Here is a 15983-nt window from a genome sequence, read left to right as displayed (position 1 = left end):
GTGGCTGAATAGCATTCTGATTATTCCCCCAGCTGAAATTTGGATGATTTTTGTTGTTAGGATGATAGGTCGCTGGCACAGGCTGCTGTTGTCGCTGATAATTATTCACATACTGAACAGATTCGTTGACAAGAGAACACTGATCCGTAGCATGAGAACCTGCACAAAGCTCACAAACCATAGTTATTTGATTAACTACATATGTAGCCAGAGAATCAACCTTCATTGATAGCGCTTGGAGTTGGGCTGCAATAGCGGTGGCTGCATCAACTTCCAGAATACCTGCTACCTTGCCTGACGTCATCCTCTGAGTTGGGTTTTGATGCTCATTTGCAGCCATCGTCTCTATAAGATTATACGCCTCAGTATAGCTTTTAGCCCATAAGGCGCCTCCAGCTGCTGCATCGAGCATGGGCCGAGATTGGGCCCCCAAACCATTATAGAAACCAGTGATCACCATCCAATCCGGCATTCCATGATGTGGACATTTTCTCAACATTTCCTTGTAGCGTTCCCAAGCCTCGCACATAGATTCTGTAGGTTGCTGCGCAAACTGAGTAAGAGCACTCCTCATAGCAGCAGTCTTTGCCATCGGATAAAACTTCACCAGAAACTTTTGCGCAAGATCTTGCCACGTAGTGATGGACCTAGCTGGTTCAGAATGTAACCAGTCTTTAGCCTTGTCCCTCAGTGAGAATGGGAAAAGCCTCAACTTGATAGCCTCATCAGTCACGCCATTATACTTAAAAGTGCTGCAGATCTCGACAAAATTCCTTATGTGCATGTTGGGGTCTTCAGTTGCCGCTCCTCCAAAAGAAACAAAATTCTGCACCATCTGAATAGTGCCCGGCTTGATTTCAAAGGTGTTAGCTTGAATAGCCGGATGAAGGATGCTTGACTGAATGTCATTAATTTTAGGCCGAGAAAAATCCATAAGAGCTGGATCAGCTTGAACAATACGATCTCCCATGTTTACTGGTTCTTTCTGCTCAGTTCCTGAATCCGAATCCTCAAAATCTAACTTCTCCGGAATATCAAGAACTTCGTCTGTCTCCTCAGCTGTATCTAAAGTCCTCTTGCGAGCACGAGAACGAGTTTGCATAAACGCTTGCTAAAGTACCTGAAACACAACCGGAAAAAATAAGTAACTACTATGTCCTACTCACTGAGTCCTAATGACCAATGATGGTAAGTACATAAAATAAACAAATATGCCGAGTCCCCGGCAGCGGCGCCAAAAACTTGTTAGGGTGAAAACACGCGCTAATATTCACGCAAGTATACGCGTTCGCAAGTAATATAGAATATTTTCTAGTTCGTTCCCTCAGAGACTCAGACTAAATTATTGTCTAATTAAACTCACTCACCAATGTATGATTACTTCTCAATGTTAAGACACTAACACTTAAAATTGTTGATTAAATATTAACTATAATTAACTACTTAATTAATCACTTATCTAACACTTCAATTTATCAATAATAAAACACTCATGAGATCATAACTTCATTATTACTTCCTTCTATAGCCATTGTTATTACCTTTAGCATGTGACATTGATGATATTAATCGAATAACACGAAACTGATAAAAGCCAACTTTCATTGTACTAATACCGTTCTACCAAGCATCCACAATTAAGATAGAAGTTGAATAGTCATCAATTATGTTGAGTTCCTATATGTCTACAGAAATTGACAACACAACGATTTAAGCACAAGTTATTCCTTTTGATTACATAGGGCAAATAAAACTGTTAGAGTTACCCACTAATCATGCACAACGTACATGAACCTACGCTAGCATGGCAAGTTCTAAATCTCAAGATCCACCGTCGCTTCACAAGAGATTAACACCCTATCTTATATGTTCGCGACGCACATAAGACGAATACGCACAACTAATACTAGATATCATGCAATCATCACACACTAAAGTATTAAATGATTAACTAAAGAATTCCATAATAAATCCGTTGCAACCCCATGATCACGATTAGCCCATAATAGCACTTATCGTCATCATGGGTTCATATGAAATCATGATAAACAAACACAAGAAAATAATAACTAAACTAATTATATTAAAACAGAGTACGTCACAAGAGTAAATAAGTTCAAAGCAAGAAAACTAGCATCCAACGTTACAACGAAACAAGAATCACAAGAAGATATGCTTCCTCTTCGTTGCGGTGTGCTAAATCGGTCTTCTTCCTTATCTCCTTCGCTTCTTGCGTAAAAACACAATCTTCTTCAATCCACCCTTGTGAAAACGTCTCAAATCTACTTATATAATAGTCCCATAAAACTCAGATTACATAGAAGTGGAAACCAAACAGAAGTAGAAGTCCTAAAATAATTTGTCTTTTTTCCCGACCCTGCGCGGCCGCTCAGCATAGCTGAGCGGGCGCTCAGACCTCTACTGGAAAAAAAATGATTTTGCTCCGTTTCTTCGCCGTAATCTGCCCGTTTCTTTCCTCTCGCTATGGTGAACACATGCCAAGGCTTATTCTTGATGATTCCTCCCCCGAAATGCAACTAAAACCCTGAAATGCATAAACACTAGAAAAACACATCAAATACACAAAATACTTGATTTCAAGACACCAATTTAAGCCATTTTAAGAAGTTCTAAGTGGTATAAAATGCCACTTATCAATATACCAGTATCCTTATCTAATTTTGTTGTAATGGCCATAGGAGTGGATGCACTTGAACAGTCTTGCATTCCAAATTTCTTCAACAAATTTCTGGTGTACTTAGATTGACAAATAAAAGTTCCTTCTTCATTCTGCTTGACTTGAAGGCCCAGAAAATAGCTAAGTTCTCCCACCATACTCATTTGATATATTGACTGCATTAGCTTGGCAAACCTTTTACAAAGTCTGTCATTTGTAGAACCAAAAATGATATCATCAACATATCTGTGTACCAAAAGTAAGTCCTTTCTATGGTTGAGATAGAATAAAGTTTTGTCAATTTTCCCTCTGTTAAATCCATTTTCCAGAAGAAACAGAGCTAATGTCTCATACCATGCTCTTGGAGCTTGCTTAAGGCCATAAAGTGCTTTATCAAGTCTGTAGACATGATGAGGAAATTTTGAATCTACAAAACCTGGAGGTTGTTCAACATATACTTCTTCTTCCAATTCTCCATTAAGAAAGGCACTTTTTACATCCATTTGAAAGACTGTAAATTTTTTGTGAGCAGCATAAGCCAAAAATATTCTTATGGCTTCCAATTTAGCAACTGGTGCAAATATTTCATCATAATCAATTCCCTCCTGTTGAGAATATCCTTTTGCAACCAGCCTTGCTTTATTCCTTGTAATTATGCCATCACTATCAGTTTTGTTTCTGAACACCCATTTTGTACCAACAACTGATCTGTTCTTTGGTCTTGGCACTAGGGTCCAGACTTTATTTCTTTTAAATTCATTTAACTCTTCCTGCATTGCTTGCACCCAATCAGCATCTTGAAGAGCTTCTTCCACTTTCTTTGGTTCAGCCTGAGAAAGAAAAGAATGATAGAGACATTCATTTGATGTTGCTGTTCAAGTTCTAATACCTGCTTCAGGATCTCCAATAATCAAGTCAGGTGTATGTGCTTTAGTCCACTTCCTTGCAGATGGAAGGTTATCTCTAGAACTGGATGCTCCCTCATGATCCATGCTATCTCCATCAACATTTTCTGATGCTCCCCCGAAATTATGCTCTCTGAGTTGGATCCTTCAGAATTTGAGTTTCCAGAATTATCAGAACTTGGCCCATCAGAACTTGATGAATCAGAATTTGAGTTTTCAGAATTATCAGAACTTGGCCCATCAGATTTTGATGAATCAGAACTTGAAGAGCCTGTTCTTGGTTCTGATGCTTCTTGAGATGTGGTTGGATCTTTAATATGCTTCCCCTGTACAGGTGCATTTTCCTTTGTTGTAGTCACCACAGTTTCAATAACATCAGAGTTTAACCCATCAGAGTTTACAGTATCAGGATTTAGACTATCAGAATTTACAGAATCAGAATTTAAAGCTTCATTCTCAAATCTCAACTGATCATGATCATTGAAATCTTCAAGTCCAGTAATATTCTTATTATCAAAAGAGACATTGATAGATTCTATGACAACCCTTGTTCTTAAATTGTAGACTCTGAAGGCTTTTGTGGAAAGTGGATATCCAACAAAAATTCCTTCATCAGCTTTTAGATCAAATTTGGATAGCTGTTCAGGATGAGTCTTAAGAACAAAATACTTGCATCCAAATACATGAAAGTACTTCAGATTTGGCTTCTTTTTCTTCACCATCTCATATGGTGTCTTTCCATTCTTGTTGATAAGTGTTGTATTCTGAGTAAAACAAGCAGTCTGCACAGCTTCAGCCCAAAAGTAGGTTGGTAATTTTGCTTCATCAAGCATAGTTCGTGCAGCTTTAATAAGAGTTTTATTCTTTCTTTCAACAACTCCATTTTGTTGTGGAGTTTCAGGAGCATAGAATTCCTGCTTTATTCCATGGTCTTTGCAGAACTCTTCCATAACCATATTCTTGAACTCAGTGCCATTATCACTTCTTATGATTTTCACAGAGTCTTTGACCAATTTATCCAGTTGTTTGACATGATCAATCAAGATGGATGCTGTTTCACTTTTTGTGTGCAAGAAATACACCCATGTGTATCTGGTAAACTCATCTACTATGACCATAGCATATTTCTTCTTTGCAATAGACATGACATTTACTGGACCAAATAGATCAACATGTAGTAGGTGATAAGGCTCAAGAATTGAAGATTCAGTCTTGCTCTTGAATGAAGATTTTCTTTGTTTTGCCTTTTGACATGAATCACAAAGGCCATCAGGAGCAAATACTGATTTTGACAGTCCTCTCACAAGATCTTTCTTGACTAGTTCATTTATATTATTGAAATTTAAATGAGAGAGTTTCTTGTGCCCATCCCAGCTTTCTTCAATTGATGCTCTACTTAACAGACATATTACAGAACCATCAGAACTTGTTGAAAGCTTGGCTTCATAAATGTTACCATGCCTGTATCCCTTAGAACAACTTTGCATGTAGAATTGCTTACAACTTCACAGTGTTCTTCAAAGAAATCCACATGATAACCTCTGTCACAGATTTGACTAACACTTAGCAGATTGTGTTTAAGTCCTGAGACTAGAGCTACTTTTTCAATAATGACATTCCCAAGTTTGATATTACCATATCCCAGAGTTTTTCCCATGTTGCCATCTCCATAAGAAACTCCTGGGCCAGTTTTCTCCACAAAGTCTGATAGCAGGGCTTTATTTCCAGTCATATGTCCTGAACATCCACTGTCCAGAACTAGGATGTTTTTCATGTTGCCCTGCAATCACAAAGACCACTAATGATTAGTTTTAAGGACCCAGACTTGCTTGGATCCTTTGGCCTTATTAAGTTTGTTAACATTTGCAGCGGATTTAATATCAGAGTTTATGTTAACATTTTTTTTATCAGAATTTACAGTATCAGACTTTGCATCAGAACTTACACTAGAAGGAATAATGCTAACTTTCTCTAAAGAAGGTTTTATTTGATAATAATCATAGTACAAACTATGATATTCCTTACAAGTATAAATGGAATGCCATAACTACCACAATGAAAACAAGGATTTTGTGGCTTAAACCTAACAGACTGACTCTTAACTCCTGACTTAGAAGGTAAGGAGTTTATATTCTTATTCTTCCTGCAAAAAGAAGCCAAATGGTTAGAATTTCCATAGTTATAGAATTTCTTTCTAGGAGCATCAGGAAGAGGCATAGAATTATTGCTTTTATTCACACCTACCTTTCCATTCCTATTTTTCCTAGGTGGTTTTACCTTGTTTACATCCTTAATCTCTTTCAGCTTGTACTTAAGCTGCTTCTTTGTCATTAAGCCTATGTTAACTTCAGCTGGTTTATCCTGTTTTAATTTGTCAGAAGTTGACTCTGCCTTAACCTCTGTATCAATATCTTTCATCTTTTCAGAATCAGACTTTGCAGATTTAGCTACAAACTTAACAAGATTTACCTTTGGCTTAGTAGTCTGTTTAACAATAATTGGCTTAATTTGTTTAGTTCCTGTTTCACTTTTATCATCTCCATAACCTAAGCCCTCTTTCCAGTTTTCACTACTTAGTAAATTCTGAGTTGTTCTCCCAGAGTTAGTCCAAGTCCTGGTAATCTCTTTTTCCTTTTCTAACTCAGTTTTTAGAGATTGATTCAGTTTTAACACTTCATCTCTAACATAAAAAGCATCATCTCTTTCTTTCTGAGTTTGATGGAACATAACTAACACTTTTTTCTAAATAGTCATTCCTTTTCTTAAAAGCCAGATTTTCAGAAGTTAACCTATCACAAGTTAAAGTCTGATCTCTATAACTAATGAATATGGTTTTAAGATAAGATCTCAACTCAGTAATATCATCAGTATGAAAAGCATAAGTTGTTTGAGGTACCTTTAACTCAGCAGTTTCAGAACTGCTATCAGTATTTGCCATCAAGGCATAGTTCACCTCATATTCAGAATCTGAAGTGTATGTCCAACTTTTCTTCTTTGTGACAAGTGCCTTGCCTTTGTCACTTTTTCCTTTCTTGCAATCAGGAGATATATGGCCATTCTCACCACAATTGTAGCATTTGACATTTGAGTAATCTCCTCTATCAGGCTTTCATGTTTTGCCTTCAGATTTTCCGAATCCCTTTTTATCAGAACTTCCACTTTTCCTGGAAAACTTCTTCCCCCTTTTGAATTTCCTGTAGGTTATCTTTGTGATACCCTTCACCATAAGAGCACACAATTTCATCATCTCTTCATCAGCATCCATCTCAGATAGACTTTCAGTTTCCGAATCCTCATCATCATCAGAACTTGATGAATCTGAATCAGACTTTGTGATGAGAGCCTTTCCTTTGCCTTTCTTTGAGACAACCACTTTGGGGGATTCCTCCTCAGCCTTAAGAGCAACTGTTCTTGACCTTCTCCCATGCCTCTTGCTTCTTTGATCTATCTCAAGTTCATGAGTTTTGAGCATACCATAAATTTCATCAAGAGTAGTTTCATCAAGAGCATAATTGTCTCTTATAGTAGTTGCCTTCAAATCCCAACTTTCAGGAAGAGCTAAATGGAAATTAAGATTAGAATCTTCAAGATCATATTCCTTATCCACCAGTGACAGATCATTGAAGAGTTTGACAAATCTGTCATATAAACCAGTTAATGACTCATCAGGTTTTAAGTCAAAGTGCTCATATTCTTGAGTTAGTATAGTCCTCATGTTCTTCTTAATTGAATCAGTTCCCTGGCATCTTATCTCCAAGGCATCCCATATCTCCTTTGCAGTCTTGTAGTTACTTACCCTGTTTGACATGACATTATCAATGGCACTATGCAGCAAATTTCTTACCTTTGCATCCTTGGCAATAGATGAGATATCTCCAGCTGTATATTCATATTTCTCCTTTGGTACAGTCATTGCTGGCTGGTCTGCAACTACCACAGAGAGCTTGGTTGGCTTATGTGATCCTTCATTAATTCTGTCAAGGTATTCTGGATCTGTAGCTTCCAGAAACATAGTCATCCTCACTTTCCGTATGGGATACTCAGAAGGTTTCAGTATGGGAACCCTAATAGTCTCATATCGATTATGGATATGAGTCTTTGGAGTTTCTTCAGTTTTGTGGGCTTGGTTGGAGTTTTCTCTTCTTCGGACATGATTGTTTTGGATCTTTACTGTATATGTGTTAACAGACTGCTCTGATACCACTTGTTAGGTCACACACACTGTAGAAGGGGGTTGAATACAATGTATACTACAATCAAATCGAATTAAGAACACAAGTATGAAACACAGAATAATCTTATTAATAAAACAGTATTACAATGGAACCGTTCTCTCTCAGTGATGAATAAATATCACGAGAGCTGCTAGGGTTACAATGAATAATATTCTCGATTAAGATAACACATATAGTGTAAACCCTATGCTGTGTTTATATAGACACACAGTTACAAGATAATCTTCTAATTGATATCGAATATAAGTCTGCATCCTAAAATATATCAATTAGTTATCTTTTCCTCCAAGTATTTTATTCTTCATAGAATTCTCCTCCATGCATATCTCTTCTTGTTTTAGTCTTGATCTTCTTTCCTTTAAATCAGTCGCTTTCCTTATCTGAAAGTCTTCTCAAGTCCTGATATTATCTCCTGATAAATATCTTCTGATATCTTAAGTTCTGATAACTTAAATTTTGATATTGTTATTCCCAGTGGACTAACAATGAGATTTACAGAAGGGGGGTTGAATGTAAATCTCAAAACTTTTTCAAGTTTTGAGCAGTTTCTAAGGCTAAGTATTTGAGTGATCAAATGTGTGTGAATTGCTTGAAGCTGATGCAGACAGATATATATTCAAACACAAATGTAATGAACACAAAGAACTTAAAAAAAACTTTTCTGGTGGATTTGTTGTTCCACCAAAGATGTGTTATTTCAGAAAAATCTGTGATTCAAAGAATTAAATCACAGCTGCTTCCTAGTACAAACTAGATGATTTTCTCTTTTGATATTTCTAAACAGCTCAAGGAAAATTCATATCTAATTACTAGCTGCTACTTGGTTTATATATATCACCAAGTTTACAAGTGAAGATAAACTGTAAAATACAATTGAAAAGATTCTTCACATGTTTCTTCTTCATTTCTCTATCCAATGCAATCTAGAGTAATCTGTAAATCTTTGAATACTTCCTTGTTTGCATCAGAATGGAAATGCTGCATTTTCTTGATTCCTCCTAGAGGCTTCCACATTCCAGTATGTCTCTGTCAATCCATGTGCCTCTGTCAGCTTGTGAATTGTCACTATCAACTGCTAATGTACTAAGCATCCGTTGAAGCTTTCATCCGTTGATGCCTTATCCGTTGAGGCTTTATCCATTGAAGCTTTATCCGTTGATGCATTATCAGTTGAAGTCTTTATCCGTTGAAGCACTTATCCGTTGATGGATATTATCCGTTGAAGCATTATTTCTTATCCGTTGAAGGTCTTCAATATCCGTTGACACTTCTTCACTTATAAAAAATTACAAGGCATGAAACATTTACAATTAGCCCTCCTATTTGTACATCCATTAGTAGTCAACATGACTGATTATTTCTTAACAACATCTAAGAATTACAGCTTGATACCAGAGAGTGAAATGTGCTACAATACTAAACTTATTGCTAAGTAAAGCTACTCCTTCAACGGATAGCCAAGATGGTCTTATCCGTTGAGGCTACAAACACTAGATTTCTACTTAAGTGTTTTGCTTAACTTATCATCAAACTAATACACATATTCCTAACAATCTCCCCCTATTTATGTCTAATAGAACTGTAGGCATAAATTTGGGTTTAGCTTGATGATAACAAAACACTTAACAAATATATAAACTGTACCAAAGTAGAAATTCAAAAGTGCTACAAAAATGTATATGCTGAGATGGAATTGAAGAATTACATTGTTTCCAAGGGTGCTCCTTTAGCCTGAGCAAATTACTTTCTTTTCCTTTGATCCCTGGTTTTCTTTCCTAGCCTCCTGTCATTCTCCTCTATTTGAAGTTGAAGTTGTCTGTAGAATTCAGCTTCATCTTCTTCTTTGATATCTAACTTAGATTGCATATCCTTGAGAGTTTCATTACTGGCAATCTTTAGCTGATCTTCAATTCTGAAAAATCTTCTGACTCCTTTGTTGTCTCTGAACTCCATCAACCAATGAGGTGATTTGTGAATTGTAATTTCTCTTTCTTGAATGAGTAAAGTTCTAGGCAAGGCATTTGGCTCCCTCCAAGTTTTCCTTATGTTGGCAATCTTGTTGAGAATCTCAGTCTTGGCAGTCCTGGTAAAGCCAGAATCCTTCTGTATGGCTGAGTAGACTCTAATCAAGGTAGAGTAGCCTTCATTCAGAATTCTGTGAAGAGGCCATGTTCTTTCCCCAGCTCCTTTGTATTTGAACACTAGTCTCTCAGGTAGCTGTCTGTAGGCAGCTATTCCCCTTACATCCTCCAGCTCATCCAGATAGAGTTCAATATTTGAAAATTCTTTTATGTCACAGATGTGAACATAATCATCTTTAGAGGTTTGAGATTTAGGCTTAGGCTTCTGTGTGAATTTGATTGAGGCTTTAAAGGGTGTTGATTTGATTCTTCTTTTCTGCTTCTTTGATGGTGGAGAAGAGGTTAGGAAGGTGGGCAATTTGATGGTGTCCCAATCAATTGGTTCCTCCTTGGGAATGATTGTTTCACCATGAATATTTATGAAGGGGTCAGGTACAATTGGTTCAGAAATAGAGGGTAGTGGTTTGGATATTGATTGGGTTTCTTCAGTCTTATCTACCTTCTTTCTCTTTGCATTGACCTTCTTTCTTTTCCCTTTCTGCCATTCTTCCTTACTTCTTTCCTCCATCTCAGTACCAACCATGTCCCCCATAGCTTCATCTTCACCTTTGTCTTCAATTTCTTTTTGTTCTTCAGCCTGACTTGACTTTAGCTGTTTGGCTTCTTCCTTCAACCTTTTGGTTTCTTCCCTCTTGGCTATTGAGAATTTGGGATGTCCTTGCATCACACATATGCTATTTCCCTCTCTGAAGATAATAGCCATGTTTCTCCTTACAGCCTCATCCATGGTCTCTTTGAGATATGCAATACTTCTACCTAAAAGCTTGTCCTAATCAGCTTTTGGAAGAGGAAAATCCACCTCTTTTAGAGGATTCTTTGTAGAGTCCTTATTGGATCTGTTGTTGGGCTTGAGAACCATAGGTTGCAGATCTTTGGAAGAAGTTTCTCCATCCTTATGCCTCCCTACTGGCTTGAGTTCCATAATAATTGATTCCACTTTTGTGCTATGCTTCACAGATTGTGATTGGGAAGTTGTAGAACCAAATATTAGTTGCATCTTTTCATCAATCTTCTTCCTTTGCTCTTTGACTTGCAATTCAGCTGCTGCTATCTGGATTAGATCAATTCCATCTAGCTTTCCTTTGACTTGAATAGTTGGAGAAGTTGAGATGACAGGAACTAGCACTTGAGAAATCTGAAATGTTGTAGATGGCTCTCCTTCCCTTTCCCTTTTATTCTCCCCCTTTTTGTTATCATCAAGGGTAGGGGTCAAGCCTTGTGCTTGTTCCAACTGTATGAGTAGATTTGTTTGAGTTTGTTGATTCTGAAGAATGGTGACCATAGAGTCTTCAATGATTTGAACCCTATCTTCCAGTCTGGCCAGCCTCTTGTCAGCATCAGATACTTTCATCAGTCTCCCCAACAAATCTTGCATAGTACCATAGGGTATAAGTGAATCCAATTTCTCAGCATTGTAGGATTTCAGATCAGCAATGTCCAGCTTGAGCTCATCCACACTTAGATTTTGCTGGTAATGCTGCAACTGCAAGAGATGCAGAGAGTCCAGATGAGCTTGAAGAATTGCCTTGGTACCAGCATCCTGAGTCTCCTGAAGGGCCTGCTGAATTGTCATGACTTTTCTGACCAAAGTGACACCAAACTCGCCTGGTATTGATGGTTTTGCCCATGCCCATGCAGGAAGATTAGGAACAGAACTTGGGCCTGCTACTCCCCCTAAGTTCATGCTCTCATTCAAAGAGTTAGAGTCATCATCATTAGAATTTACTCCAAATTCTTCAGATGGCTCACCAGCTTGAGAAGGTAGCCTGTTGACAGCAGCTTTGTCTCTGAGAAGAGATTCTGAAGTGTGTACAATGTGTAGTGTCTGTTCTGCCTTCACATTGCCCTGTGCAGCCAATAATTGATTGGCTGAAACAGGGTGAGTAAAAGTGTCAGCATCCAAGGAAATGTTATCAATGACAGCTTTGTAATGTTGCTGAAATTGTCTTTCCTTATCTGCATCATCCACTTCATTAACTCACTAGCAATGGTTGGATCCACCCTTATAGCTTCTGTACCTGCCTTTCTCTCAATTTCTCCCTGTTCTTGCATCAGGGGCTCCCCCTGGCTCACACACACCCTCACACCCTCACCTTCACCTTCTAAGGTGGCACTCCTCTCACTCACTTTTGCCATGCTGGAAGAAATAGCATGCATTTGGTGACTCTCAACCTCTCCTTTTGCCTGGGAGCAACCCAGCCCCTCACTCAAAAGATCATTCCCTTCCCTCAAACCTAAAAGTGATTGTACAGTTGCCATGTCCTCTACAGTTGGAATTGTTTCTGTTAAGTGTGTAGAGACCATCAACGGATAGGGAGTATCCGTTGAAGTAGAAACTGATGGTATCAACGGATAACTGCTGTTAAGCTTATCCGTTGAAGAACAACCACTTGTCAACGGATGAGAGATATCCGTTGAGGAAGGAAAAGATGTAGATATAGAAAGTGACATAATTGTTGAATCTGTGTGGATTGATTTTAAGTGAGGTAACACAGATTCTTCAACTACATCTGAAAGAATTGGCTGATGATCCAACAAATCATCTAAAAGATGATGATCATCAGGTTTTGAGTGGGGCTCCTCCCTGAGTTTTAATGAGGGAGAATCAGGAATTGATGTGAATATCATATCCACATCCAGAGAGGGTGTTAGAGAGTTTGATGAATGGTGTGTTTCTATATTGAGAGAATGGGGCTGTGATTCCACATTTGCTGGAATCACATCAAGCTGAATTTGAGAAGGCACAGATACTGGTGGATGTATCTGTGCTGTGTGTGTCCCTTGTGTGGAGACTAGGGTTTTGACCTTCTTCTTCCTTGAAAAGGCTTTAAATGGTGAATGTGTGGCTTCAGTGTCCCTCCCTCTTTTGTTCTGTGTCCCTTGTTGGGGACTTTTTTCAATAGTTACATCCTTTTGGGAGGATGCAACTAGGGATGTGCTGGACTCCTTTTGAACCACCACAGTCTTTTGAGAGACTGGGGCTTGGCTGGTTTGGGTACCACTCACCTCTCCCACCTTATCCTGGGGGGCTTTTTGATGTTCAGCCCTCCCCTCACCACTCACACCCTGTTCACTCCCTTCAGGGTTTATGGTAGTTGTTACAACTGTTGTCTTTTAAGAAACAACAGAGGTAGGTTTCTTTGACTTGACTTTGGAAACTTTAGATTTGGTGGCTTTGGTAGGAGCCTGTTTGGACAAAGACACAAGTTCCATAGCCACAGTAGAAGGCAAAGAAATAGTGGGGTTGGAAGTAGTAGGAGTTATAGAAGTATTTACCTCACTTACCTGTGGTGCATTCATGAATGGCAAGTATACCAATGACACCTGGCTGTTGAGGTTCATTCTCAAAAGGTCTGCAAGGACCCTTTTCTCTTGTGCCCAGCATTTGAGTTTATTATTCTCATTGGATATAACCAAACCTTCAGCAACATGGTTAGCCAATAACATAAAGAATCTAGCATAGTAGATGTTATGTGGTCTATTAGCTTTGTTACCTAATCTGGAACCTAATTCTAGCATAACACAGTTGCTAAAATTAAAGTACCTATCAGAAACTAGCATGTAGAGCATATTAACAAGAGATGAAGTGATAGCATCAAAATTGCTAATCTTCCCAGAGAAAACCTTAATAAAGGCATCTCCAAGAAAACTCTATTCTTTCCTAAGGCCTTTCCTTCTAATACTACCTAAACTAGCAGAATCAAAAGCATAGCCTATGGAATCTAGCATAGCAGAGACATCTTTATCAGTGTGTGGTGTCATGGCATTATTCTCAGGCAACTTAAAGCAAGATTGTAAATCATCACAATTAATTCAATAGTCCTTACCTTTGAGAGAGAAGACAATAGTCATATCTGTGGAGTTGAACTCTGCAGTTGTCCAAAGCTCCTCAATTACCTCACAGTAGATGGTTGGGGCTTCCAGCATTGCATAGCTTAGTTTGCAGTTTTTGATGAAGTCCATCATCTTGTGATAATCAGAATGGGCTTCATTCTTTTCAACCAAGGCTATGAAATTATTCTTTTCATAAACAAATCCTGTTTGAGACATAATTTTGACTACTGGTGCCATTGTTGTGAGTAGAGGTTGCAGAGAAAAACTTGAAAATTTAGAGAGAAAGAGAATAAGAATTGCAAGAAAGCGTAAAATGAGAATAAGAGTTCAAATGGGTTTTTATACTTTCTTGAATTAAAACGTAAATAAAATGATTAAATGATACTTTTAAGTAAGTTACAGTCGTTCAAGAACAAAGAAAACTGTAGAAATTCTGAAAACTACCTTAAATACAATTACATACAACACTGTATATCTGTATCAACGGTTGAGTAAAAGAATCAACGGCTGTGACTCACTTATAGTAACTGACGTGACACTTTAACGGATAAGGGAAATAGTTATCCGTTGATGAACAACACCATTTTATCCGTTGAAGGATAAAATTACCAGAAATGTATTTGTCTTTCAACGGATAATGAATATCCGTTGATAGAACAATTTTGGCTTTCAACGGATAGAGAATATCCGTTGATAGGATAAGTCTTAATTAAAGCCAACTTTATTCTTGCAGCAAATTTCATTTCAGGCTTCAAGACAGTTTATATAAATGACATAGATTATGAATAATTAAGCATACCTAACTCACTTACTAATCTTGTGAATGTTGATTCATCAAGTGGCTTGGTAAATATGTCTGTAATCTGCTTTTCACTTGGAACAAAATGAAGTTCCACTGTACCTTTCATCACATGTTCCCTAATGAAGTGGTACTTGATATCAATGTGCTTGGTTCTTGAGTGTTGCACTGGATTTTCAGTAATGGCAATGGCACTTGTGTTGTCACAGAATATTGGAATTTTGTCAACAGTCAGACCATAGTCAAATAGTTGATTCCTCATCCATAGTATCTGTGCACAGCAACTACCAGCAGTAATGTACTCAGCTTTAGCTGTTGATGTGGAAACAGAATTCTGCTTCTTGCTGAACCATGATACAAGCTTGTTCCCTAGAAATTGATAGGTGCCTGTTGTGCTTTTCCTGTCTATTTTGCAACCTGCATAATCTGCATCTGAGTAGCCAATTAGATCAAAACCAGACTCTCTAGGGTACCAAATTCCTAGATTTGGAGTCCCCTTGAGATATCTGAAAATTCTTTTAATAGCCACTAAGTGAGATTCTTTAGGGTCAGCTTGAAATCTAGCACAGAGACATGTAGAAAACATTATATCAGGTCTACTAGCAGTTAAATATAAAAGTGAGCCAACCATGCCTCTATAACTTGTAATATCCACAGACTTTTCAGCCTTGTTTAATTCAAGCTTAGTGGCAGTGGCCATGGGAGTTTTTGCAGGTGAACAATCCATTAAGTCAAACTTCTTTAAAAGATCATAAATATATTTAGTTTAACTAATGAAAATTCCACCACTAACTTGTTTAACTTGTAAACCAAGAAAGTAAGTTAGCTCTCCCATCATGCTCATTTCATATTTACTTTGCATTAATTTAGTAAACTTTTTACAAAGCTTATCATCTGTAGATCCAAATATAATATCATCTACATAAATTTGTACCAGTATCTTAGAGCCATTAACATTTCTAAAGAAGAGAGTTTTGTCAACAGTACCTCTTGTGAAATGATTATCTAGAAGGAACTTTGACAAAGTCTCATACCAGGCTCTAGGTGCTTGCTTTAGTCCATAGAGTGCTTTCAACAGATAATATACATGGTCTGGAAAATTTTGATCTTCAAAACCTGGAGGTTGGCTTACATAAACTTCTTCCTCCAATTCCCCATTTAGAAATGCACTCTTGACATCCATCTGATAGACTTTGAAATTGGCATTAGCTGCATAGGCTAGAAAGATTCTGATGGCTTCAAGTCTGGCAACTGGAGCAAATGTTTCATCAAAATCTATTCCCTCTTGTTGAGAATAGCCTTTAGCAACCAATCTGGCTTTATTCCTTATGACAATGCCATTTTCATCCATCTTGTTTCTGAATACCCATTTTGTGTCAATAGAACTCTTGT

The 15983-nt window shown here is 37.7% G+C and overlaps 1 non-coding gene across 1 annotated transcript; it reads left to right on the top strand.

The window, feature by feature from the left end:
- Positions 1-470: 470 nt before the first annotated feature.
- LOC141681585 (small nucleolar RNA R71) lies at positions 471-577 on the top strand. Its single transcript, XR_012559012.1, has one exon. It is a non-coding gene; the product is annotated as a small nucleolar RNA R71 (small nucleolar RNA).
- Positions 578-15983: the final 15406 nt, after the last annotated feature.

Source organism: Apium graveolens, chromosome 8 (assembly GCF_009905375.1).
Source record: "Apium graveolens cultivar Ventura chromosome 8, ASM990537v1, whole genome shotgun sequence".
NCBI lineage: Eukaryota > Viridiplantae > Streptophyta > Magnoliopsida > Apiales > Apiaceae > Apium > Apium graveolens.
The sequence above is the reverse complement of the archived record's forward strand: the minus strand, read 5'-3'. Positions and strand labels throughout refer to the sequence as shown.